This window comes from Juglans microcarpa x Juglans regia, chromosome 3S (genome assembly GCF_004785595.1).
Source record: "Juglans microcarpa x Juglans regia isolate MS1-56 chromosome 3S, Jm3101_v1.0, whole genome shotgun sequence".
NCBI lineage: Eukaryota > Viridiplantae > Streptophyta > Magnoliopsida > Fagales > Juglandaceae > Juglans > Juglans microcarpa x Juglans regia.
Genome location: NC_054599.1, coordinates 1484343 through 1512339, shown reverse-complemented (window position 1 = coordinate 1512339; position 27997 = coordinate 1484343). Strand labels below are relative to the sequence as shown.

Sequence of the window (27997 nt, the reverse complement as noted above, 5' to 3'; positions counted from 1 at the left end):
ATCAATTTCGGATATTGGATTGTCTCCGTTCAAAAGTGGGTTTTTGAGACCCACGGCCACAGTGTATTTTACATTGTTAGGTTGCTGTGTCGCCACCTTTTGCAGCTCCATGATCCTTCAGAAATTATTATATAGCACTGTAAGTATTTTTCCAAAGAACTAACGTGATTTAAATATATTTTTGCACTAACTCATATTATTGTAATCTGATTGGACATGCCGGACTGAGTCCGAGGAGTTCGGGGGTCGGATTGATTGTGGATAGAGTTGTGTGTTTGGTTGGTATTGTGAAATGTTGGTTGTTGGTATGGTGTTGTTCATGTACAAGGCATATTGCATGCATGATCATGTTTGTAAAGGAAACTGGGTTTTCGTGTACATGCATTCATGGTCATGTGTTTCATGAAAACTGAGTTTTCATGTGTTAAAGGATTTTGGGTGCTTGTGTATCACGACCCCAAGCCGAGATGGAGTATTATCTCGGTGGAGCTCCTCTAGTCACTCGGGAGCGGAATATACTGAGTGACGTCCCCTGGGTTGTCCCTGGGCGACAACGGGATCGGACGAGATAGTCTCGTGCCGACTCTGTGGCCCTCTGCTGGCGGGGGCTAGAGTATGCTTGGCCACAAACGCGCTGGGCGCGGAACTGGGCATCGCTCGTTGGGTAGTGGGTGCTTGGCCACGAACGCGCTGGGTGCGGAACTGAGCATCGCTACGAAGCCAGGACATGCGGATGATCCCTAGGGGAGATCATGGTGCATTGGTTAATGGAATAATGGGTTGTTTTCTGGGAAAATAGCGTGTGTTGAATAAAAGGATTTTATGTGATTCATTTTCTTGGAAAATGAGGTTTTATTGATTTGGGTCATTTTCTGGGAAAATGACGGAGTATTATTTTTGGGCCAAAATGGGATTTTGGCGTGTGTTGAAAATATCTATTTTTGGGGAAAATAGTATTTTTGGATCTAATGCATATTTCATCATATGCGTGCATGTTGGTCGCATTAATGTATTTTTATCTCGTAGTTGTTTGGTCTATACTTACCTACGGTACCATTTTGTGGTAACGCAGATTTTGATGCAGATGAGGCTGAGGGTGAGCCTGAGGATTCGACTCCGCCCGAGGAGTGATCTGGGATCACTCGTTTTGGTTTGAGACTTGTAAAATATTTATTTTGGATGACTGTATTATTTTTAAACCTTTTTACTGATTGTTTAAATTGTATTAACCATTCTGGTACTTAGTTGACTTAATTATCCGCTGCGTTGTTTATTGTACACTGTTGCTTGTACACACACTTGGCACTATCGTTGGGATGTGTGACCCTGTTGTCACCATCCTGGTGTCTCGATTCCCGTGTCTCCTTACATGGGGGTCGGGGGCACCACAGGAGGTATCAGAGCTGTTCGGCTCTGGGTAAAACCACATGTCCCATAGGTGGAGTACCAGAAAGTTTTAAAGTTGTGATTTGAAATTATTTGGTTTGAAATATGTTATTTTAATGGTTTTAATTTATTTATGTTTTTATATTTTGTTGGTTTTATTTATTTTATTGTATACTACTTGTTTGTTTATTTTATATTATTTGTTTTATTTTATGGCAGGTTATTTTATTTTATTTATTATTTTTTAATTATTTTATTGTACACTACTTCATTTGTTTTATTCATTTTATCTTATTCATTTTATTGTTGGTTTTATTCATTTTGTTGTATATTATTTATTTATGGAATTTTATTTTATTTTGTTTTGTTCTGAGTTGAAAAGCGGGTTAAGAGTTGTGCTATAACAGGAAGATGGTACGATTATGAATGTCATTGTTAGACTTGAACACTTAGTGTAGTAGGCCTGAACTCTTGGCAACTGGTTTGTTCTAATATCGAGGCTTGAAGGGAACGGCATGATCTGGGTGAACTCTTTGGAGTAGGAACTCAAGTCGCAACTGAGGAGGGAAGTAGTTTTAAATCGCTTAGGTTAATTGAGGTCGTAGCCTCCGTAGAAATTATGTAGTGAGTTTATGAAGTAGGAGGTTGTAAGTTCAACGAATTCCAAAGTTAGATTTTTGAGAAGGTCACCTAAGGTTTGAGGCCTCATAGTTTTTAGGAAATAAGTTTATTGGATTTAAGGTGATAGGTTCAACAAGCATTTGAAGGATTACTTAGATTAGAAGTTTTCGATTTTGCCGACTTTGATAAGCAGTTTGATAACATTCGGGGTTTTAGAATTTACAAGTTTTATAAGGTGAATGTTTTAGATTTAAGGTCATGGATCTTCAAGATTTTGGGAAATGATTTTTTATCTGGTTTAAGGTTTTAAAATTGCAGAGTTTAAGGGTTGAATTATAATAGGATTTAAGTTCTTAGTTTTGTAGACTTGGTACGCTAGCTTGGTCTATTATATCAATTGATTAGTTGGTAACCATTAAATTGGGATTAATCAGAGTTGAGTTACTGATATGAGAATTTTAGGAGAAAACTTCTTTGGAGATGGAAGGTAATGATCTAGTTTGTGTATTTTCCGAGGATTGAAGATGTTGATCTAGTTCAGATAATGATTGTTTTTAGCTCGAGGTTAGTGACAGGTTAAGGATTTAATCCATATCAATTTTAAGGAATAATAGATGGTGCGGACGTAGGAAATGATTCTGGTTGATTTTGAGGATATAGGCCCAGATGATGGAAATGGTAGTGACAGATCACTTACACGTTTGGAGGATTATTGGTTCTGGCTAAGTGTGCATGAGATCGATGCGTAGTAGTGGTGAGTGTGTATGCATTTCGGAGAGTACATGGGTCATTGTCTCATTTTTGGCTTGGAAGAAGTGTCTTGGGTAGGTGTTGAAGATGAATAAATACAATAATATTAAATTCAAGAGATTTTGGTTCTGAGTTTTTGGTGAGTCAATCGGAGTGTGTAGTCGAAACGGATTACTCAATGGAATAATGGTTGACAATAATTATTGTGATTATCTATAGGAATTAATTGTGACTTGAGGTTACTTAGGAATTTAAATTTTAAGGTTATACTTTCTTTGGAGATTGAGAATCCAGTTGGTTGAATTAAGGACATTGTTATTTAACTAGAAGAGAGATTGATGGGTCGTCATGTTTGGTGTATGATAAGATTTTGGAAGTTGAAGCTTAGGCATTAGCGATGAATAATATGATCAAGTATGTGAGTTAATCAAGCATTAGGATCCTTGGGTGATTTGCATTGGCTTTTGGTAGATTGATGATTTGAGCAATATGGCTGGCCTTGAGGTTTAATAGTGATGTGTTATTGAAGGAACTAGTCGTACTAATACTAGCTTATAGGAGTAGAAGTAGGCGGGCGAGTTATCAAATAGGTTTTGATAATGTTTTGGTGAAGTCAATGATGGTTCGTAATGAGTTTAGTCACCGCTAGAGTAGATGTTATTCTAAATGTCGGTGATGAGCTTTTGGGTTTAGATTATTGGATAGAAGTTTATAGGTGCTCCTTTTGGTTGGTCGGGTTGGAATAGAATCTTTTTAAGGTATGTTCCTTATCGTAGATGAGACGGATATATTTTGGGTTGAGGTTGCTTATTTTCAATTTGGGATGCTGAGGTTGGTTTTCTGTCTGTTATCATAGATGTATTTTGCAGAATATTGATTTTGATCAAGGCAGCAGGAGTTAATTGAGGAATATGAGTGATAACTCCTGGTGTTGGGAAAAAGAGTATTTTCTACCAAAAGGTGGTAAGAGTTTTCTGGTTAGTAGGTATGGAGCCGCCTTGTATTTGATAGTGCTAGTTTTTATGAGGACATAAATTTTATGCATGTGGCGAATTGTCAGAGTGTGCAGCAGAAGCGTGATATTTGTGGTTGTAGTTAGGAGTTCGGATTTTATGTTGATCTTGAGGAAGTAGTGGTGACTTGAATTTTTAGATGATGCTTGTAGTTGGAGATTAATCTTTTGGTTGTGCAATTTGTTATTGATGGTTAACCTTGGAAGTGACCATTAGGTTACCAAAGGTAGAATTCAATGGAGGTTTAGAAGTTGTAGCATAGGAGCTGATTGAGGTTAGCATGGATTATTGTATGGAGCTATTGATCATTGGAATTTTCTGGATATTGTATTAAGGTTCTTGTGGAAAATAAGATTTTGGGTAGCATAGTCATCTAGGAATACTGGTCGTGATGTGCCGCTGGAGGACTAATACAAGTATGTTGGATATCGCCATATTTTTTTTGAGAAATGTGCCACGTGCTATGAAGTTAAGGCTGAGCTTTAAGGACCTGCTAGTAGACTTCAACCTCTCCCTATTCCTAAGTGGAAGTGGGATCATATTTTTATGGATTTTGTTGTGGCTTTGCTGAGGACTCCTAGTGGAAAGAACTCAGTTTGGGTGATAGTTGATCGGTTGACCAAGAGTGCCCATTTCTTGCCTATCAATAATACCAACTATTTGGGTAAGATGACTCGGTTGTATGTCAAAGGGATGGTGTGTTTGCACGGAGTACCCAAGAGTATCGTGTCGGATCGGGACCCGCAGTTCACGTCCCATTTTTGGAAGAGTTTGCAGACAGATTTAGGCACTAAGTTGAAGTTTAGTACTGTATATCATCCTCAGACAGACGGTCAATCAGAGCGTACTATTCAGACTCTTAAGGTAATGTTGCGGTCTTGTGTCATGGAATTTCAAGGGAGTTGGGAAAATCATCTGCCGCTATTTGAGTTTGCTTATAATAACAGTTTTCATTCCTCTATTCAAATGGCCCCTTATGAAGGTTTGTATGGGAGGAAGTGTAGATCACCGTTGTGTTGGGATGAAGTTGGCGAAAGTAAATTGATTGGGCCTGAGATAATTCAAGAAATGAATGATCAAGTTCAATTTATAAGGACTAAAATGGTGGAAGCCCAAAGTCGCCAAAAGAGTTATGCAGATACAAGGAGAAGAGACTTATCATTTGAGATAGGTGATTGGGTTTACCTTAAAGTCTCTCCGATGAAGGGGGTTAAGCGCTTTGGCAAGAAGGGAAAGCTTAGTCCGAGGTATGTTGGTCCTTTCCAGATTATAGAGAAAGTTGGGCTAGTTGCTTATAGAGTTGCCCTGCCGGATTATTTTGGGGATGTCCATGATGTGTTCCATGTGTCGTCTTTGAAGAAGAGTTTTGGACAGCCAGAGCCGCGTTTTGTCAACCCTGAACGTATTGAACTTCGGCCTAATCTTTCTTATGAAGTTGCCCCGACGCAGATTATGGATGGGAAAGAGCAAAGGTTAAGGTCTAAGACAATACCTTTGGTGAAGGTGTCATGGGGCGATCCGTTGGCTCAGGATTTTTCTTGGGAGAGAGAAGCTGTCATGAGAGAGTAGTATCCGTATTTATTTGATTGAATGGCGGTATGTTTCTTAAGTCTACTCTTGGTTGAATCTTATTCCTGTTTTAGCGTTAATGTTTGACCTTGCTAATTTCAAGGACGAAATTTTTTTTTTAAGGGGGAAGGATGTAACACCCCGTATTTTAGTGTATTTTTATTGACGGATTATTTTAATAATTCAAAAATTTATTCTCTTATTTTAAAATTATCGGGTATTTTAAATGGTTTATTTTATGATCTTTAAATTGTGAAAATTAAATTGTTATATTTTCTTAATATTTATTTATTGTTGTACATTTAAATTGTTCTTCTTTTTAAATTAATTGATTGTGAGATTTAATTATTTTATTTTCATTGTATCATTACGTTTAATTTATTTTAATGGATTTGCTGTTTTCAAATCATTTTCGTTGGATCATTTTCTGTGACCCAAGATGTGAGGATTGGACCTCATTTCTTTCCCTTCATTTTTCTTTTTCCTTTTTTCTTTTCTTTCCACTTCTTTTTCTTTCCCCCAGCTCTCCCCCGCGCGATAGCCCTTCCCCTTCCCTTTCCCGTGCGTCCGCTTCTTCCTCACCCAACCCACCGCCGTCGGGCCGCCGTGGGTGACACCGCCCCTCTCGTTCGCTCCCCCACCGGTCGGCGACCACTCCCCGTCAATCCCAGCCCCTATCTCGCCGGCGTTCTCCTCCACGCACGGTTTGAAGCCGCGACATTCCTTGAGCTCCAGCGCCGCCGTCGCACCACCTCCGGCCACCATCTCTTCACCCCTTCATCCTCGACCTCCTAGCAACCCAATGGACCCAACCCCAGCTCTGATCCGTCATCGGTGAAGCCTATCTATCTCCATTTCCGATTTAGACATCTTTGGCCTAAAACTACCATTTGCGCCGCCACCCACGGCAAACCACCACCACCACTAGCTTCACCGATATCCCTAAGCCCTACCCAATCAATTTCGGGTCTTGGATTGTCTCCGTTCAAAAGTGGGTTTTTGAAACCCACGGCCACAGTGTATTTTACACTGTTACGTTGCTGTGTCGCCACCTTTTGCAGCTCCATGATCCTTCAGAAATTATTATATAGCACTGTAAGTATTTTTCCAAAGAAATATCGTGATTTAAATATATTTTTGCACTAACTCATATTATTATGATCTGGTTGGACATGCCGGACTGAGTCCGAGGAGTTCGGAGGTCGGATTGATTGTGGATGGAGTTGTGTGTTTGGTTGGTATTGTGAAATGTTGGTTGTTGGTATGCTGTTGTTCATGTACATGGCATATTGCACGCATGATCATGTTTGTAAAGGAAACTGGGTTTTCGTGTACATGCATTCATGTTCATGTGTTTCATGAAAACTAAGTTTTCATGTGTTAAAGGATTTTGGGTGCATGTGTATCACGACCCCAAGCCGAGATAGGGTATTATCTCGGTGGAGCTCCTTTGGTCACTCGGGAGCGGAATATACTGAGTGAAGTCCCCTGGGTTGTCGCTGGGCGACAACGGGATCGGACGAGATGGTCTCGTGCTGACTCCGTGGCCCCTCTGCTGGCGGGGGCTGGAGGATGCTTGGCCACGAACGCGCTGGGCGCAGAACTAGGCATCACTCGTTGGGTAGTGGATGCTTGGCCACGAACGCGCTGGGCGCGGAACTGAGCATCGCTGCGAAGCCAGGATGTGCGGATGATCCCTAGGGGAGATCATGGTGCATTAGTTAATGGAATAATGGGCTGTTTTCTGGGAAAATAACGTGTGTTGAGTAAAAAGATTTTATGTGATTCATTTTCTTGGAAAATGAGGTTTTATTGATTTGGGTCATTTTCTGGGAAAATGACGGAGTATTATTTTTGGGCCAAAATAGGATTTTGGCTTGTGTTGAAAATATATATTTTCGGGGAAAATAGTATTTTTGGATCTAATGCATATTTCATCATATGCATGCATCTTGGTCGCATTAATGTATTTTTATCTCGTAGTTGTTTGGTCTATACTTACCTCCGGTACAATTTTGTGGTAACGCAGATTTCGATGCAGATGAGGCTGAGGGTGAGCCTGAGGATTCGGCTCCGCCCGAGGAGTGATCTGGGATCACTCGTTTTGGTTTGAGACTTGTAAAATATTTATTTTAGATGACTGTATAATTTTTAAACCTTTTTACTGATTGTTTAAATTGTATTAATCATTCTGGTACTTAGTTGACTTAATTATCCGCTGCGTTGTTTATTGTACACTGTTGCTTGTACACACACTTGACACTATCGTTGGGATGTGTGACCCTGTTGTCACCATCCTGGCGTCTCGATTCCCGTGTCTCCTTACATGGGGGTGGGGGCGCCACAATTCTACCTATTATATATTAATTAATGATCATATTATTATTAAATTAATATATCACTAACTCAAATTAACATACCAATTGTGATAGAAGGAAAGGAGAGAGAAATAATTAATAAAATATGTATTTGATATATGTATAGTAACCTTCAAATACAGAAAAACTTTTGAAAGTCACTGTTGCTAAATTTCAAATATTTGGAATTTGGCTAATCTATTGTGAACATATTTTACTCTCTAATAGCTAAATACTCAATACATTTAACTTTTAGCTAATCCAATGAGAATGCTCTTCATTTTGAGCATATTATATATATATATATATATATTAATGTTTTCTGATCATTTTCTGGCAGTTCACTTGGTCAAAACCTTAAAGCAAATCCTTATTATTATTGGGAATGTTGTTTCGCAGTTTTAATCACGATCTTTGGCTTGCTTTTGTTTTTATACTTCATCAGAAATTTGCAGGTTGGTACTGTTGATTATCATCTTCTTCTTCTTCTGTTAATGTTTTTTAAGCAGGGATCTTATTATTTCCATATATAATTATGTGTTTACATGAATATGGTTGAACTTTAATTATTTTCGTCTATTCAATTCGCAACAGCGCCCAAACTTTTTTGAGTAGTGGTGATATTTTATAAAGATATATGTTTAGAGGTCCTTAATTTGAATTCTCACTTATTTAATTAAATATTCTATATTAGGTGGTGTACTTATTAAAAGAGTTTGGCTCACATATAAAGGTATAAAGATGAAATTCCCATGTATCTTTGGGATCCCAAATTACGTGTTAGGCCGGGATGGTTTATCTATGATATATATTTTTATTATATAATTTGTCCACTTTTATATATATAATTAGGTTGGGGGCCGATTGTTAATTGTCTCCAATCCAATTTGGAGGAAAACCTTGTCCTAATATTAAGAATAACGTTTTTCTCTCAACCAATTGGATCAAATTTTCTCCAACCCATTTAAAAGTATCATAGCACGATAGTCTTGTGAGAGGAATACTATACATAAGCAACTATTCATCCCAGACCTCACATATGACATATTTTTTTATTTTTTTCGTAGGATGTGAGGAGTAGGGTAGTGGATAGTGATTGATGAGAAGAATTTTTTGTCTTATAAATTTAAATTTTAAACATTTAGCAAGCAATAAATTAATCTCTATCTTTGATTATTATTAACTAAAATATGGCTAGTCTAAGAATATAATAATGTGAAAATTTATGATCAGTAGAAATCTAATCTTTTATGAATATAATGTGACAATTGATAACTTTAGATGTAATTTATGAGTAGAAATCTTTTACCAAACTAATCAACATAATTGTGATGTGACAAGTGTACATGCTGTGGGAGGCATCTAATGAGTTGAAGGAGATTTATAAGTGGTCGAAGAAATCTAAGAAGCATAATAAGATCATGTCTAAGTGGTTGGAGACATCTAAGCAGTGCTACTTGGCATATATGGATGAGGAGGCCGAAAAGGCAGAGATCATGAGAACTAAATTACGTTGCATTGAGTGTTGGATAAGCACAATCGGACTCCCTGACGAGTTAAAACAGATGATCATGAGCTATATATGTGACACCATTAATACTCAAAGATCGAAAGAAAGATATTGATACAGAGAATCCATTCCCTCATCTTCCGACAACACTTAGAAGATTGATTAAGCTCCATCTCTGCTTGCCCCTGCTAAGGAGAGTGAATTTCTATCGCCCCCACCCAGTACCTCTAAATTTCAGTTATTTTTCTGTAAAAATACTTCAAAATTAACTGAATGTATAGTAAGATCGATGTAGTGATTTAGTTACTAATTAGTTGCTACATTATGAGAAATGACATCCATCCTCAACATACCAACTACTGTTATGTCATACTTCAATTCATCTTTTAGTTGACTTATAAAACCACTTAAATGTGTCACATCAATTAAAGATTATAATTATGGTTGGCTCAATTTTGTGTGAAGTCTAATTTTGCTCAATTGTTTGTGAACACGCAAGTACCCATATTCGAAAACCAAAGTGAAGAATTACTGTATTCGATCACCTGTAAGTTTCTCAAGCAAGTGCACTACACTCAAAGCAACTACATTGTTCGAGAGGGAGAACCATTGGATGCATTGATCTTCGTGGTGAAAGGAATTGCGTGGACGTATTCAAGTAACCATGGCAATAGAACAAAGTGTCTTAAGACAGGTGACCTCTTTGGAAGACATCTTCTAGACTGGGTGTTGGAATCCCCATGACCATTCGACCCTCCCTTATCGACAAGGACTCTCAAATGTCATACAAAAGTTGAAGCGTTTTGTCTTATGGCTAGCGACCTCAAGGATATGATGTCTCAATGCTGGTGGAAATTTAGCAAGATCAGACACATCGCCCAATCTAACTTGCAATAGCTGAAACATTTTGCAGCTCCATCCATCCAAGCAGCATGGCGCCGCCATGCCATCCATCCTCATAAAGTACTTGAATGAGCCTACCAAGTCTGCCCATGCTGTAAGCTTAAGGCCACCGCAGCCAACAACTCCCCAAGTTTAGATAACGGTACGACTTAATAATTAATTTAGTGTTATCAAACGTTCTTGCTCTTTGTCGAAATACAATAAATGGATTTGTTTAAGAGGATTTGTATTATGTTGTGGATTAAATACTGGACTTTTTTTTTTTTTTTGTCATTAGATAAATTGCAGTCGCTTGATTTTAATATTGAGTGGTTAGCCACTCAATAAATAAATAAATACTTGTGTAATAATATATGAAAGTCAATTTGAGAAAGGAAAAAGTAGGCTCACACCTTCAAAACATTGGATGTCGTATTTTAATATTCTACACCATTATCCATGAAATCTTGATAGTCGGATATTCTTGATGATGCGATATGTTAATTTTGGTAGTTTAAATTTTTGGTGCAAAATACAAAATTCCTACTATTATTTTATTTTTTTATAGGATGTTTTGAGGTCTTTGCGACCTTAGAATTAAGTACAGCTTCAATGTATAGATCAACCAAAGCAGCCGCATCTCATATTGGCAAGTTTTCACTATAATTTAATGAGCTAATTGTCCTGTCCAACAAATCATGTAAGCTCTAAATCAATTATAAATAAAAGATAAGAGGGGCAAAGAGCGAAACGAGTGTATCCTAACAATCAACACAAGCCAGAAAAATATACATAAATAAAAACAAACAATCAAGAATATTTGACGAAACAGGCTTGGTACCACTTTTTTTCTTGACCCCATGCATGCATGGTTAATTAAAGAGATGGCCCCGCCTTGAAAGCCGCTAAAGGAAGATCTTAATTTCTTTTAAAGAGATGTACGTCTAATCTCATACAAAAGACGAATGAAGGTGAAGAACTGAATCGATCTTAGAGAAAGTGGAGAAACCTTTGGGTGTGACGTTAATGCATGTGATTAATTCCAAAAAAAAAAAAAAAAAACCTTTCCTGGCATCTTGATGTTCACGGTTGATCTATGGAGAAAATTCTTTGTTAGTGTAAAATAAGTGTGTTGGCATATTCATGTGACAACCTGTGTTAAATTGTGTTGTAACATTGTTAAGTGGGATAAAGTGAAAAGAAATTGAAGTCAGCTCAACATAGCTTGAGTGGAACCCATATATAGAGATCAGTTCGCTCAACTCTTGCTCAACATGGCGCTCGAGTGGATGTTCATGTACAGAGTTCGCTAAACACCCACTCGACATAGCGCTCGAGCAAAATCCAGACAGACAGAGTTCGCTCCACACTCGCTGGACATAGGCTTAGGACTGTACTCGTATTTGTTGTTGGAGCTTGTTTGAGTTCCTTTATTTCAGTTGGATGACTGTATAAATCCCCTTGGTGGTTTTCATTTTGGGTTGTAAGGCTTAAAATTTTTTGGTACTTAGCTTTGACTACTTTTTATTTTCCGTTGCGGTAATTTGTATTGCACACATATTGCATGCTTGCATACACTAGCACATGGCGTTGGGGTGTGTGATCCATGTGGTCATCATCCGACTCATCCAGGTGTCACGGCTTCCACCAAATCACACGTGGGGGTCGAGGGCGCCACAAGCATTGCAGCCACCAACTTACAATATCATTTCGTTTAGTGAACTCAATAGTTACAAAGATTCAATTGCAGAAATAGGTAAATCTCTTTCCAAAATTTTCACAAATTCTTTCATAACTATGTTTATTAACAAGTTAAAAAGTTTGAATATGATTTATTAGATTTATTGGCAATTGCATTATACATCAAGCTAGCTAGAGAAGTAAACAAAACAAATTGTCCCACAATGCTTCAAGAAATATGTATGTGATTGATCAAAGGTAAACATATTTTTTAATTTATGTATTTATCTTATTTAACTTTCAATATTAATTTATTTCTAATTCAGTATATTAGTATTAATCTACTATTTGCTCTTACTCCAATTTTGTAGCTTGAACCCTATACGTTTGACTAAGGGAACTCAGTTTGTTGATGCTAAATGTGAACAAATTTAAAAAATGTGCTTTGTGTGCAAATGTGCCCCTCATTAATTTATCCGTACGAAGCAAGAAAGAGAGGGCACTACAACAGAATGTGTGTTTTGTAACAGAGAAAACTGTCACAAAAAAATGGCAAACCGTCACTAAACATATTTGGTGACGGTTTCAAACCGTCACCTAAAGTGCGTCACAGAAAACATTTGGTGACGGTTTACTGTTCAACAGTCACAAAAAATATTTTTAGTAATGGTTGGAAGTGTTCCGTTCGGTACAACGTTCGAACGTTCCTTTGAAAATCACGTTCGGACGTAAAATCAAACGTTCAGACGTTATACCCGACCGATTGGCGTTCGAATGAGAGAAGTTGATGTTCATTGGATATCGTGTTCAAACGTATCATATTTACGTTCGAATGTTAATGCGTCCGAACGTTAATTACAATAAACGTTCGAATATTTGTTCGAACGTAAACGTAAATGTTCAAACGTAGCGCGTTTAATGTTCGGACGTTATTTCGAATGTAAACGAAGGAGCGTCCGAATGCAAGTTCTTTGTTCGAACGTTAGTCGCTTTACCGTTCGAACGGTTTGTTTGTTTTAGCGTGAGTACGTTCGAACGTATAGTTTAACGTTCGAACGATTCAATTGTATTTACGTTCGAACGTTTGTTATAGTGTGAACCAATGTTCGAACGATTTTTATTTACATTCAAACGTACAAATCAGAAATACTAATTTCATAAAATTTAAAAACATAATACCAATTGTATCATATTACATACCCAATTAACAAGTAACAATGTCTTATAAAAGCACAAAATTAGATATTAAAACTAGTCAGAAATATTGATAAAATTTATTTCTTCTTTTTCCCTCGCCCACGGGGATTCTGTTGCAACGACATAACACGCTCCATTTGCACTATCATCTCCCGTTACACTTGCTCTTGCACTTCACTGCGTATTCTTTCCTCCTGGTCTCTCTGTTGGTCCTGCAAACGCGTCTCTAAATGAGACTGTCATTCTAAGAGAGACTCTAACTCTTGTTGTCTCGACCTCATATACTCATTCTCAAGCCGTGCAACTTCTAAATCTGCTGTAAGATTATTAATTTGTGAAGCCGATGAGGTTGAGGAGGATGAACATTTATGCTTGATAGATCGTCCCAAACCTCTTGCCATACTAGACTGCGGCCCGAGCACTTGCGTGAATATGTCTATGTCACAAGGAGAGGATTCCTCAGAAGCCGACTGCATCTCCAACATTTTGCTCTGCAATTTAAAAGGTAATGATCGTAAATAATTAGTAACGTATTAAAAGAAATAGAAATAAGAAATAAACTATTAAAATATTATATAAATAATTTATTTAACAAAATTAACACTGCTTACATAATTATCTGCAGCGACAGGATCCATCCACTCACTATGCTCATTAGTGTGAGCAGCAGCATAGACATGAATGTGGGAAAAGTTTTCAGGATCATCACATTTCTAACAAAGCGACAATATTAGCAATTTTAAAAAGATAGTATTAGTACTTATCAGAAATAATATCAGGAAAATAAATGAATTCTATAATTTTTTAATTACCATTTTTTCAGCAAGACGGTGGAATGACCTTGAACCGGCACGATGGTGGACAGTCAGAACGGATCTATTCTGTATATTTGTAGAACTCAAGTGCTACAAAATATATTAAAAACGTTAATTGTAATATGTATACATATAATATATAAAACGAATATGAATGTAAATAATTAAAAGATATAAATGTAAAATACCTGATAATCTGGAGATGCGAAAAGATCACAACACTTTCTCCAATCATCTAACTTCATCTGCTGAAAAGGAGACTGCGCAGCCTCTTCCATCGTCTCAAACTTCTTGAAGTGGTCATGACATCGTCCTTTGTGACGTCGTAATAGTGTAGCCATCAACTCATTCACGGTTCTCAAATCCTCGCTACGGCCAAAGTCGAGGTCGAATTCATCCTAATAAGGGAATCAGGTAAAAAATATAATATATTAATCTAGGTGAAAAAAATGTACTGAAAAGTAAACTCACCAGCACACGACTTCGAATGTGCTCCTTAATCTCATTCGGAACATCTAGCCATGAGCGCACATAAAATGGAGCATAAGCTCAAACTACTGTGCCAATATCGGAGGAAAGCGCTGCTGCACTATCGTCCACTCCTCCAGTGGAATTATCAGGAATTGTGATCTTCAGTTTACCATGCCTCCTATTTTTTTCAAGAGAGATTCCACGTGTATAGCCACGACCGCGACGTGCAGATGCATCAACTACATGATAATAGATATACTATAATTATAATTATATAGTTATTGAGAAAAAAGTATTAACTATATATATAATTATCAACGACAATATTTCCTTACTGGTAGGTGTCGACTGGCTGTTGTTCTCTTCTCTGTTAGCTTGATCTTCAGGAACTGATTCCTCGAGTGGGGAGTCCTCAATGGATTCAGGACTTGGACTTGGCGGAGACACATTTATTCGTTGTCGTTTTGGCGGCATTCTTTAAAATAATTAATTATATCAAAGAAAATTAATTAGAAGAAATTATGAAAATTCAAGATATTTTATAGTTACCTATATGAATAAAATATTTAGTACTTTTATTCTTCAGATGAATTTTCCATGCTTGTTTCAGAATCTCCATCAATAACATCTTCATCATCATCATGCACCTCTTCTTCATCATCTTTATCCACCTCCTGCCCGGATAGAAATACATCTTCATCTTCTGACTCGTCTTCTTCTTCTTCCTCCTCACTGACTTGAATTGAATGATCATTTAATACAGACGGGTCGAGATGTACGGGTGGGACATCATCTCTACAAAAGGGGAGCAACTCGAGTGCACCGAGGTCAACAAACAAGTTAATACCCTCTCCATCTTCCTGGTATGCCTCAACAATCGGAGTGTCATCTTCATCTCCACTATTCTCGTAATCTGCACTCGTTCCTACTTCATATATATTTCGAGGAACAAATTTTTGTACGACTCGCCAAGTTATCTCCCCACTATCTTCATTAACACTTTTCATTCGATCAATCAAGTAATAGACTTGGGTAGCTTGACAAGCCAATACGAATGGATCATCTTCGTACCATTTAGATGCAGTATTGACACTCGTAAAGTGATTATCCCTATGTATCGAAACCCGACCACTGCCTAGATCCCACCAATCACATTTAAAGACATATGTTACAGACCCACCCAGATATTTCAATCCGATAATATCACGTATGACACCATAATAATCAATATCATCTGTTCCATGACTCCCCTCGACCAACACACCACAATTTTGAGTCTTTCTATTACGTTCACGGTCCAAAGTATGGAATCTATAACCTCAAACCGTGCATGCAGTATATCGAAGTGCTCTATTTGAGAGACCACGGGCCAATGCATACAATTCAGAAGAAATTGATCCGGGATCACGAGCACATTGTTCCAAAATCTATAAATTGGAATAGTATATATTTATTATTTCATTATCCAGAGTTAAAAATTTCACAATATAACATATATATAATTTTAGTTCATACACGTTCTTCAAACCATCCGGGAAATTCTTCCTCGTGTCTTGTCTTTATATTTTCTTCGCCTTCCGTCCTAAGTTTGTCCATGTGGTCACTGTTATAACATGTTGCAAAAGAAGTATATTTTGAGCACAACAATTCTAATTAATTTAAAGAAAACTATAATTATTCAAAGAAATGAAATGACATACCTAAGATAATCATCAATCTCTCGGCAGTTATTTAGCACATATCACCGAACTTTACCCAACTCTCCATCAATTAAATCGTAACCTGTTTGTGCACCCAAGGGTCGTACATTCTGGGAAAACACTGATAGCTCACGAGGAGGCGGAGTAGCAAGATCAGCATTTCGCTCTTGACGATTAAATCGTGTCTCAACACCACGAAGATATAGAGAGCAAAATGTTAACCATTCATCGTGTATATAGGCCTCTGCTATTGAACCCTCAGCTTTGGCTTTATTCCCAACAGTGCGCTTCAATCGACCCAAATATCTTTCAACTTGATACATCCAACGGAACTGTACCGGTCCACCCAGAAGTACCTCTCGCGGTAAATGTATTGCTAAATGGACCATGACATCAAAAAATGATGGTGGAAAGATTTGCTCGAATTTACATAGTATAGTAGCAATGTCTTCTTCCAATTTCGATAACACATCTCGATTTACTACCCGAGCGCACAAATCCTTGAAAAACATACATAGTTCAGATATGGCCACACGTACATTAGATGTAAGCTTCCCACGAATTCCCACAGGTAATAACTTCTGCAAAAATACGTGACAATCATGACTTTTCAATCCATTGATTTTCCAATCATCAGGACTCACGCATCTACCAATATTTGAAGCATAACCATCTGGCAACTTCACACCTTGCAACCATTTGCAGAAATCCATCCTCTCTTCCCTCGTCATCGTAAAACATGCATGCGGCATGACCACCCTGTTGCCTTCCACCTGCAAATGCAGATTATGTTTAATTCTCATTCTCTCAAGATCTTTCCTCGTCTTGATCGTGTCTTTCATCTTTTTGTTAATACTCATCAATGTACCCAGTATATTATCACAAATATTCTTCTCTATGTGCATTACATCTAAACTATGTCGCAACTTGCATGACGACCAATACGGCAAGTCAAAAAAAATACTACGCTTTGTCCAATTCAATTCTGGTACGGCTCGTTTTCTCTTGTTCTTTCCCCGACCTTTGCCAAAATTGTTTGCTCTAACATGTTGCAGTTGTTCCACTATCTCTTCTCCAGACAACTCTTTTAGTGCAATCCTATCCTCTACTCTCCCATCAAACTTGGCACATTCTCTTCTCCATGCATGATTTGCTGGTAAATAACGTCGATGACCCATGAAACACAACTTCTGAGAAAATTTTAGCCACTCACTAGCAGTTTCTTTATTACACGTCGGACACGCTAACTTCCCTTTCGTACTCCAGCCGAAAAGATTCCCATACGCCGGAAAATCATTTATGGTCCACATTACCGCAGCATGCATATGAAAAGATGTCAACTTAGATGCATCATAAGTTCTAACCCCTGTTTCCCATAACTCTTTCAGCTCTTCAATCAACGGCTGCATGAATACGTCAATATCATTCCCAGGTGATCTAGGGCCAGGGAGTAAAGTTAACAAAAAGTTTGGCGCCTTCATGCACCTCCTTGGTGGAAGATTGTACGGAATCAATACCACGGGCCAAGTGCTATAACTTGTACTCATATTCCCAAAAGGGTTGAATCCATCGGTTGTGTGTCCCAGCGCACTTTCCGAGCTTCTAACCCGAACTCTGGATACTGATTATCGAAAGACTGCCACGCAAGTGAACCAGCTGGATGCCTCATATACCCGTCATTCTTAACTCTTTTCTCCTCGTGCCACCTCATATCATGAGCTGTTTTCTTACACATATATAGTCTTTGCAACCTAGGTTTCAAGGGAAAATACCGCAACACCTTAACCGGGACGTTTTTCTTACCTTTCCACCTCGACTCTCCACATACAGGACATGCTTGTTTCTCCTCATTCTCCTTCCAGAACAATACACAATCATTCTTGCATGCATGTATGGACTTGTACTCAAATCCTAATCTCTTTCTCAACTGCTTCGCTTCATAAAAGTTCTTAGGCAATGCAGACCCTTCGGGAAGCACCTCGTTAAATAAGTCCAATACCATGTTTATTGCTTTCGTCAACATCCCACACAATGATTTAATGTGAAGCAACAGCACAATAAACGACATTTTGGAATGTTTTGTACAACCTGGGTAAAGCTCGCGCTTTGCATCTTCCCACAGTGAAGGGAAATTTTCACAATCAGTCCCTGATCCACCAGTTGAGGCATTGTCGTTAACCTCATCCATAAACATCCCAGCTCCAATGTCACCCAACATCTCCTCCATCTCATCATGCTCATAATCATCATCCATGTGCCGCAAATAATTGTGATGATCGACCAATACATCTGCTGACCCTTCATACGGCTCACCATGCAGTACCCATCGCGTATACCTCAGATCCATACCGTTCACAAATATATGACGCTCTACTTCATCCAATCCTATTGCACACAAATTTTTACACCCTCGACATGGACACTTAATGTAACCACGACTATCAGCAGAAGCCCGTGCAAAATCAATGAAAGTTCTTACTCCACATGTATAGGGTATGTAATCCTTTCCAAGTCTATCGTCCAGACGCATCCAATTTTTGTCCATTTCTAAAAACATCTATATATTAATAACACGTACATTGAAAATTCACATGCATGTCATGCTCCAATTCTCATTACTTTTTTGATAAGGTAGTTGGTCCTATCCCATTCGAGATTATATTCTCCATATTGCACAAATCTCGTCACTCTACTAATTTCTACGTTAGTAGAAATTTCGGCAGCACCTCCCCATAATTCTCCCAGTATACATGTTCAAATATCGGGATTGTGACCATACGAACAGTATACCCCGAAGAACAGTGGAAGAAGACACCGAAACTTCATATTAAACGTGGAAAGTAGCGAGTAACAAAAATGTGCAATACAGATAATATAATCTCAAACTGTCCACACTGGACAATTCAGGAATCAGTAGACACATAAATGTACACTGATTCCCAAACGGGTCTAAGGGTATTTATGCAATGTCACATGTATCTAGCAAAAAATCATACAACAATATCTCCATATTGTTAAACTAAAGAGGGATGGAAGATTATGTGACCCTACGTTTCATGTCTTGTACACAACGAGGGAGAATGATCTTGAAGAAATGTTTAAATTTTAGTCTAATTACTTAACTGTCACAAACTGTCCAACCTTGACAACTCTCAAGGCCGAAGAGACTGTTACAGTCAAGCAATTAGACCAAAATTTAGAGATTATAATTGTTATATATAATTTTAAAGGTTATTATATAATTTTAATTATTATCATTCCACAATTATAATCTTAATTGTTATACTTAATTGAGTGAGTTATTTACTTATATAGACAATAAGTATATAATTTTTATATAAGAATCTATTTGATCCTTATTTCCTTTCTCTTTAGTTTATAATAAATAAGTATATTTACATATTCAAACTCTACTTATTTAGTAGTTTCAAGACTTTTTTATTGAAGAGTATTTTAAAGGTTATATTATAATTTTAATTATTATCATTCTTAAAATATAATTTTAATTGTTATACTTAAATTGTAAAAGAAGTATAATATAATTTTAAATATTATAATTCTTAAAGAGTTAGTTTTATTTGTTATTACTTAATTTCAAATATTATTATAAATATTTAATTATCATTCTTAAATTTCAATGGTTATACAATAATTTTAATTATTATAATTCTTAAAGAGTTACTTTTATTTGTTATTACTTAATTTGAAATATTATTATCACAATTTTTCAAATCCATATCACAACATATTCACAATAACTCACAAACTATTTACAAACTATACAAATAATAATCATAATATTTCAATTGTAAGCATAAAATAACATGCCACATGTATTAATAAAGCTTAAGGACAATATATTTGTAACAATGTAAACATATTCAAACGTCATTCACAAATAATAATTTAAATATTTCAAGTCCATATCACAACATATTCATAATAACTCACAATATATTCACAAAATAACATGCCACATGTATTAACATATTTCTAAAGTTGAGTAAGCAATAAACATGTATTAACAAAGCCTAATGAAAATATATTTCTAATAATAAACACAATATTTCAAATTCATATCACAACATATTTACAATAACTCACAAACTATTTACAAACTATACAAACAATAATCACAATATTTCAAGAGTAAGCATAAAATCACAACAACATATTGATAAAGTTTAGAAATATACCTAGCACTCACAATATCCTCTTACAAATCAAAATCTTCTAACTTCCCAAAACAAGCAATCCTTCAAAAAAATACAACACTAACTTATTAGAAATATTCTATAACAAAAACACATTGTATAAATATCATAAAATTCAAATAAAGACAAGAAATAAAAAAATTTTCTTATCAAAACTCAACTCTCTCTAACTCTCTAACTCAACTCTCTCTCACTCTAACACCCTCTCTCTCTCTCTCTCTCTGTTGCACGCACGGGAGAAGAAGAAATGATCCGCTTCCTCCCGTGCGCGAACTGATTAAGTTCTAAAATTATTAGTTTAAACGTTCGAATGTTTAAGTTGTACGTCCGAACGTTATATTCTAAAATTATTCCCGCCCATAACGTTCGGATGTTTACATTACACGTTCGAACGTACCCTTCTCATTTATAACATAAAATCTAGCGGGAAAGTTCCCGCACTTTCCTCATATATGTTCGAATGTATTACAATTTTTCATTCGAACGTTCGTAAATTTACAGATAAACGTTCGAACATTTAACTTAAACGTCCGAACGTACATTTCATCAAAGTGTTACCATATTTGAGTGGGAAATTTTCCGCACTAATTTAACTAACGTTCGAACGTTAACATATTTGGTGTTCGGATGTACATAATTTTCTGGTGATTTTCATCAAATAACGTTCAAACGTATAGTTTAAACGTCCGAACGTCTGAATAATCACACAGATACCTTAATCGAGCGGGAAATTTCCCGCTCTTAGTTTAACGTTTGAACGTTAACTTGAAACGTTCGAACGTACGATTCCTACTATACTAACTTATAATATAATATATATACTACATTATATATATATATTTATAACTATATACTACATTGTATAGTATGATAGCATAATACTTTAAATGAGAACATAAATGTAACTAATATATAAACTATACCATATATATAAATCAATAATATATATTAAATTGTTACTTATTAAATTCTTTATTATATACTAACTTATACTATAATATATATACTACATTTTATATATCTATAACTATATACTACATTGTATAGTATGATAGCATAATACTTTAAATGAGAACATAAATGTATATAATATATAAATTATACCATATATATAAATCAATAATATATATTAAATTGTTACATATTAAATTCTTTTTTATATACTAACTTATACTATAATATATATACTACATTTTATATATCTATAACTATATACTACTTATTAAATCATCAATAAACACCATAAGCTCATAAACTATTCACAAAATTCACAAATAATAATCACAATTATTTCAAGAGTAAGCATAAAATCACAACAACATGTATAAACATATTGCTAAACTTTAGAAATATAACAAGCACTCACAAAAAAACCAATAATCTAATTGTCAATAATATTATATAACATCCTAATATATAACATAAACATTTATAATATAATATTAAATTGAAAAAAGTTCGAACGTAATAATAAGTACGTTCGAACGTTCTGTGTATATAAGGCCAAAACCGAACGTCGAAACGACATTTCCAATACGTATCACCGCCACGCCTCCTTCACCGCCGCCGTCAACTCCGCCACAACCGTCACTAAAGGTAGGCATTCATCTTTTATTCAAGTAACATGTATTTTATTGAGATTGGATTGAGTTTTGTTTAAAACCGGATAAGTGGTTGCTAGATTTTCAACTTCATTTTCCGGCCACCACGGCTAGTCATTGGCCGAATAGTCACTGTAGAAATGTTTCTTGAAGTGTATACTTCATTTCCACGGTGACATTTCGGTATTTAGAACCGTGTAGAGAAATTTTTGATATTTCAATAATGGCTGAGTCGACTCAGCCATTCTGCGTCGAAACGTTCGAACGTTTCACCAAGATGTTCGAACGTACGACGTTTAAATTACAGAGCCGTTATGGCTTCCACGTTCGAACGTTTAATTATAACATCCGAACGTAATGATTTTCTACATTATTCATGCTTTGACGTTCGGACGTTCATATTTATGTTCACATGTAAAACAAATACGTTCGAACGTATTTGTTTTAACGTCCGAACGTACGTTAGCCAATATTTATTTACTGCTTATGTTCGAACGTACATTGTTACATTTGAACGTATTTGTTTTATGTTCGAATGTAAATATATTGACATTATTTTACGTGCGAACGTATAAATAAACCTCCGAATGTTTTATCTTTAACGTTCGAACTTTAAAGATAAAATGTTCGAACGTTACGGCAGAGCATCTTAAAATTAATACAAAAAAATGCATTATTGTAAATAATTTTTTTTTCCTTTTCTATTTTCAGGATATGGCTCTTCCACTGCATACTAGGAAACGAGGGAGGGAAGGAGCCACGTCGGACACTGCCCGTATCGGAGCTCGTACTGTTATGGTAAAGCGAGAGGTCTTAATTAATGAGTTCGACGAACTCTGTTGGCAGCAGACGAACCTGAGAAATGTTTTCCTCAGTAGGGGCTGGGGAAATATCTGTATGTTGAGGGGGAAGGTATACCCCTCAATGGTTCAAGAATTCTATATGGGGATGTGTGACATGCCTCAGGATGCATCCTCTCACACTGTGACTGTACGCGGTCTTTCCATTGAGGTATCAGCAGATGTCATCGGCGAGCACCTTGGGATTCGTCGAGGAGTGGAGACATTTGCACACTCGACACCCCGTGAGGATGTAGGCACTTCTACATCATCTACTGGCCGGGGATGTGAGTCAGAATCAGCCAGAGATGCAGGCCAGTCAGAGGCTGAGGATACTAGCGTCGAGGCTCGGGATGATGACTGAGACGAGGATTTCTACATCCTCACCGGGAGGGATCGCATGCAGATCGAGCGGAAGAACGCCTTCAACCAGAACCATCTGCTGCATTTCTTCCGCATGTTGCACCTTATTGTTGCAACAAATGTCGATCCTGTGGCTCATAAAACCACATTTAGTCGGCTTCGGGCACAATTTTTGATACGAGTGGCACGTGGAGATCCTATAGATTTGCCATTGCACATCTTTCAGAGGATCCGTTACAAGGCGAGCATCGTCTCCACGGATAATCTCCCATATGGTGTCCTCATCAGCCGACTATTACTTGCACGGGGAGTGCCGACCCAGCCAGAGGAGCGGGTCAAAGATCAGATGAGCCCCCTCGACATGACCAAGCATCGACGTAGCATTGGACAGGCGAGGGGACGTCAGCCACCCCCTGTAGAGGATCTAGTTCCTCCGACGCAGCCTGAGCCAGGTCATGTCGGGAGTAGTAGTCAGCATACGCCGAGTACATCTGCAGGAGATGTACGGTCTGCTTGGGTTGATGCGGTCATCTCACAGCTGACTGCGCATATCGATCATAAGATCGATCGATCGCTCGAGGCTATATCGGCGTCTGTTGCCGAACTCACCCATCGTGTAACTATCCTCAACGACAAGGTTGATACCTTGAATGAGGAGGTACGAAGTTCGACTTTTGCGGATAACGTTATCATCTGACTGTTGTTTACTACATTCTATCAAATTTTGTATTTTATTTTTAATATTTGTAACGAAAAATATTATTGAATATTTCTATCGTTTTTTAATTTCAATTTTTAATCTTATTTGATGTTATATTTTTCAACTTTAATACTAAATCACTGCATTTCAAATATATATAAATCAATAATATATATTTATATATTACAAAGTGTGTATATATAAATATATATAATTCAATTTTTTAGACTTGTTCACAAATTATGCACAATAAAAATCACATAATTTTTAAATTAAAGTCATTTAATTTAAATTTACAATGAACGTTCGAACATTGGTGCAAACATTTTACGTTCGAACGTAAAATTAATAACATTCGAACGGTTGCGCCAAAACATTTTACGTTCAAACGTAAACAGACATAACGTTCGAACGTATATGTAACGTTCGAACGCATATTTCCCATACGTTGGAACGTAAAAAAATCTCATTCTATCTTTAGTGACGGTTTCCAAAAACTGTCACAAAAAATGCCTTTTAGTGACAGTCTAGGGACTGTCACAATTTCCCAACCGTCACTAAAAAGCAATTGTGTTGTAGTGGGGGGCCCTAAAGGGGGGAGCGCTTAGTGTTTTAATTTAATATCATCCCATGTTCCGTCATTCTGGGTATTGGAAAAAGATCATTTTGTTTTTGGTTGAATTTGATAAAAATTTCAAGATATCTTGCGGAATTAATAAAGTTTAATTTATCAGGAGAAAAGTCCTTTTGACTGAAAAATGGAAGCTCTAAGAATGTCGAGTCCATTTCCTATGGTGAACAATTTAATTTTGGAAGAGATGTCGTTCTTGTATATTTCCTTTGTACTTGGCTTTGCCTGTTTTAATAAAATTCTTATTTACTGATAAAAAAAAAATTGGAAAAGATGAAAAGGTTCCTTTGATGAAAATATTTCATGTTTGATGAACTCTCAAGATATCTTGTGTGATCGTGGGTAATACGAATAACCACGAAAAGAACTCGTGGAAATTTAACATTTTCCACGGAAGTCGATTAAGTTGAACTTGTTAATTGCGACGAGTCACTCACCTTTTCCCTTAAGATGTCCCGTGGGTAAAGGTATTTATTGGCCACGAGTTAGACCTTTTGTGGGATATAACACTTTTTTCGGCAAATTTTATCCCACGAGCTTCCCACAACGAAATTTTGGGGCAAAAGAGCTTTTCCCAAACAACAAAATGTTTGCTTTTTGCCACAAAAATCATCCGTGGGAAAAACCCATATTTTTTGTAGTGATTATCAATTTGAGAAAGGAAAAGTAGGCTCATACCTTCAAATCATTGGATGTCGTATTTTAATATTCTGCACCATTATCCATGAAATCTTGGTAGTCGGATATTGTTGATGGTGCGATATGTTAATTTTGGTAGTTTTAATTTTTGGTGCAAAATACAAAATTCCTACTGTTATTGTATTTTTTTTATAGGATGTTTTGAGGTCTTTGCGACCTTAGAATTAAGTACTGCTTCAATGTATAGATCAACCAAAGCAGCCGCATCTCAAATTGGCAAGTTTTCACTATAATTTAATGAGCTAATTTTCCTGTCCAACAAATCATATAAGCTCTAAATCAATTATAAATAAAAGATAAGAGGGGCAAAGAGCCAAAAGAGTGAATCCTAACAATCAATACAAGCCAGAAAAACATACATAAATAAAAACAAACGATCAAGAATATTTGACGAACTAGGCTTGGTACCACTTTTTTTCTTGACCCAATGTATGCGTGGTTAATTAAAGAGATGGCCCCGCCTTGAAAGCCGCCGAAGGAAGATCTTAATTTCCTTTAAAGAGATGTACGTCTAATCTCATACAAAAGACGAATGAAGGTGAAGAACTGAATCAATCTTAGAGAAAGTGGAGAAACCTTTGGGTGTGACATTAACGCATGTGATTAATTCCAAAAAAAAAAAAAAAAACCTTTCTTGGCTTCTTGATTCTCACGGTTGATCTACGGAGAAAATTCTTTGTTAGTGTAAAATAAGTGTGTTGGCATATTCATGTGACAACCTGTGTTAAATTGTGTTGTAACATTGTTAAGTGGGATAAAGTGAAAAGAAATTGAAGTTAGCTCAATATAGCTTGAGTGGAACCCATATATAGAGATCAGTTCGCTCGACTCTTGCTCGACATGGCGCTCGAGTGGATGTTCATATAGAGAGCACTCGACCTAGCACTCGAGTAAAATCTAAACAGATAGAGTTCGCTCCACACTCGCTGGACATAGGCTTGGGGCTGTACTCGTATTTGTTGTTGGAGCTTGTTTGAGTTCCTTTATTTCAGTTTGATGACTGTATAAATCCCATTGGTGGTTTTCATTTTGGGTTGTAGGCTTAAAATTTTTTGGTACTTAGCTTTGACTACTTTGTATTTTCCGTTGCGATAATTTGTATTGCACACATATTGTATGCTTGCATACACTAGCACATGGCAGTAGGGTGTGTGATCCGTGTGGTCATCATCCTATTCATCCAGGTGTCACGACTTCCACCAAATCACACGTGGGGGTCGAGGGCGCCACAAGCATTGTCGCCACCAAATTACAATATCATTCCGTTTAGTGAACTCAATAGTTACAAAGATTCAATTGCAGAAATAGGTAAATCTCTTTTCAAAATTTTCACAAATTCTTTCATAACTATGTTTATTAACAAGTTAAAAAGTTTGAATATGATTTATTAGATTTATTGGCAATTGCATTATACATCAAGCTAGCTAGAGAAGTAAACAAAACAAATGGTCCCACAATGCTTCAAGAAATATATATGTGATTGATCAAAGGTAAACATAGTTTTTAATTTATGTATTTATCTTATTTAACTTTCAATATTAATTTATTTCTAATTCAGTTTATTAGTATTAAACTACTAGTTGCTCTTACTCCAATTTGGTAGCTTGAACCCTATATGTTTGACAAAGTGGACTCGGTTTGTTCATGCTAAATGTGAACAAATTTAAAAAATTATTGAAGCTAAACCAACTATTCTTGTTACATGGTTTAAAGTCACTTCTTACAATGATATTATTGGAAAATAAAATTTTATAGTTTAGTTTTATATAATATGCCTACACTATATCTAATACATCTTTTTAACATAAGACTTTCTTTGTCATCACCACCAAGAAGTGTGTTTACAATCAATCCCCTTATTCCTGGTGTAGCATCATTGCAAAATTGGTAAAAAAGAGAATTGAGAAATGAAGCAAATATCACTTTGTATTTCTTTCAACGTGAACAAGAAGCAGAGATTACAAGCTGTATTTAGACAGAAATGCTATGACAGAAGGATATTATACAGTGAGGAAAGGGGGAGAGTATTGTAGACTATAATATTTGATTGAAGATGCTGAGATATAAAAGGACTCTTTCAATATTTTTCCTTGATTTCAGACAAAGATCTTCATGCTGTGATTGAGTCATATTAGTCTGTGAGCTGTACTTAAAACTGACTTGCCATCCGAAATTGTCTTCACAGATTTGTGTTGATCGCGAGGATGTTTATCACACAACGACATGTAGTTTCCTTGTTTCTCCAAGAAGCATCCTCTACGTGCTTTGTTTGTGGGAGTTGAGCTGGCTGATGTGCCTTAATAGGTAATACATGTTTTGCTTATTTATTTATTTATTTATTTTAAGACCAACACTTCATGATTCATTACTTCAAGATATAACTATTACATTTTCATGATTTTGGTCTTTGTTTTCAATTTTTTTTTTTTAATTTTCAGGCAACACTCAATGATTCATTACTTGAAGACATAATTATAAAATGCATGGATCCGACACATGCATCTGTTTCTACTCATAATGTCCATCCATTAACCAATATTTAATGTTGCAGAACTGCTCAAAACTTCATAACTCATGACGGTAAAATAATATTCTTAACAACAAATATTCATTAAAACAAAATATCATCCACTTTTTTATAATTACATCACAATACTTTCCTAACTATGCAATATTTACAACAACCCGATTTTAACATTTGTTATAAATATGATATAGAAACCAAAATTTTGAGTAAAAGAGAAGATAAATGGGCTCGACCTTCACTAAATCTTCTATTACATGTCTTGCATTGGATGTAACAAAGGAACAAGCTATAAATACAATGAAACATATAAGTGTTATCATTATAAACATACAAGCATTGCACAACTGCAATATTTACTTTTTCTCTAAACTTTTAGTTTTCATCACTCACTTAAAAAATTTAAGATATACTTTCTATCCATCCTAATACATAACTATATTTTTGTTATTAATAGATGTCGAGCATATATTGA

General features: G+C 36.3%; 1 protein-coding gene and 1 long non-coding RNA gene across 3 annotated transcripts in view; one reads left to right on the top strand and one right to left on the bottom strand.

Annotated features, from left to right (window-relative positions):
* LOC121258099 overlaps nt 1-27997 on the bottom strand; it is a 97948-nt gene that overhangs the window by 44720 nt on the left and 25231 nt on the right. The gene's annotated exons all lie outside the window — the stretch shown is intronic.
* Nucleotides 1-27997, top strand: part of LOC121258097 (cyclic nucleotide-gated ion channel 1-like) — a 51287-nt gene that overhangs the window by 2883 nt on the left and 20407 nt on the right. Inside the window, exon 1 of one of the 2 annotated variants that reach the window (XM_041159460.1) lies at nt 18024-18027. The exons of the other annotated variant lie outside the window; for it this stretch is intronic. The gene's annotated coding sequence lies outside the window, so the exon portion shown is untranslated. Of the gene's footprint in view, nt 1-18023; nt 18028-27997 lie in introns of those variants that run through there. 2 annotated transcript variants of the gene reach the window in all.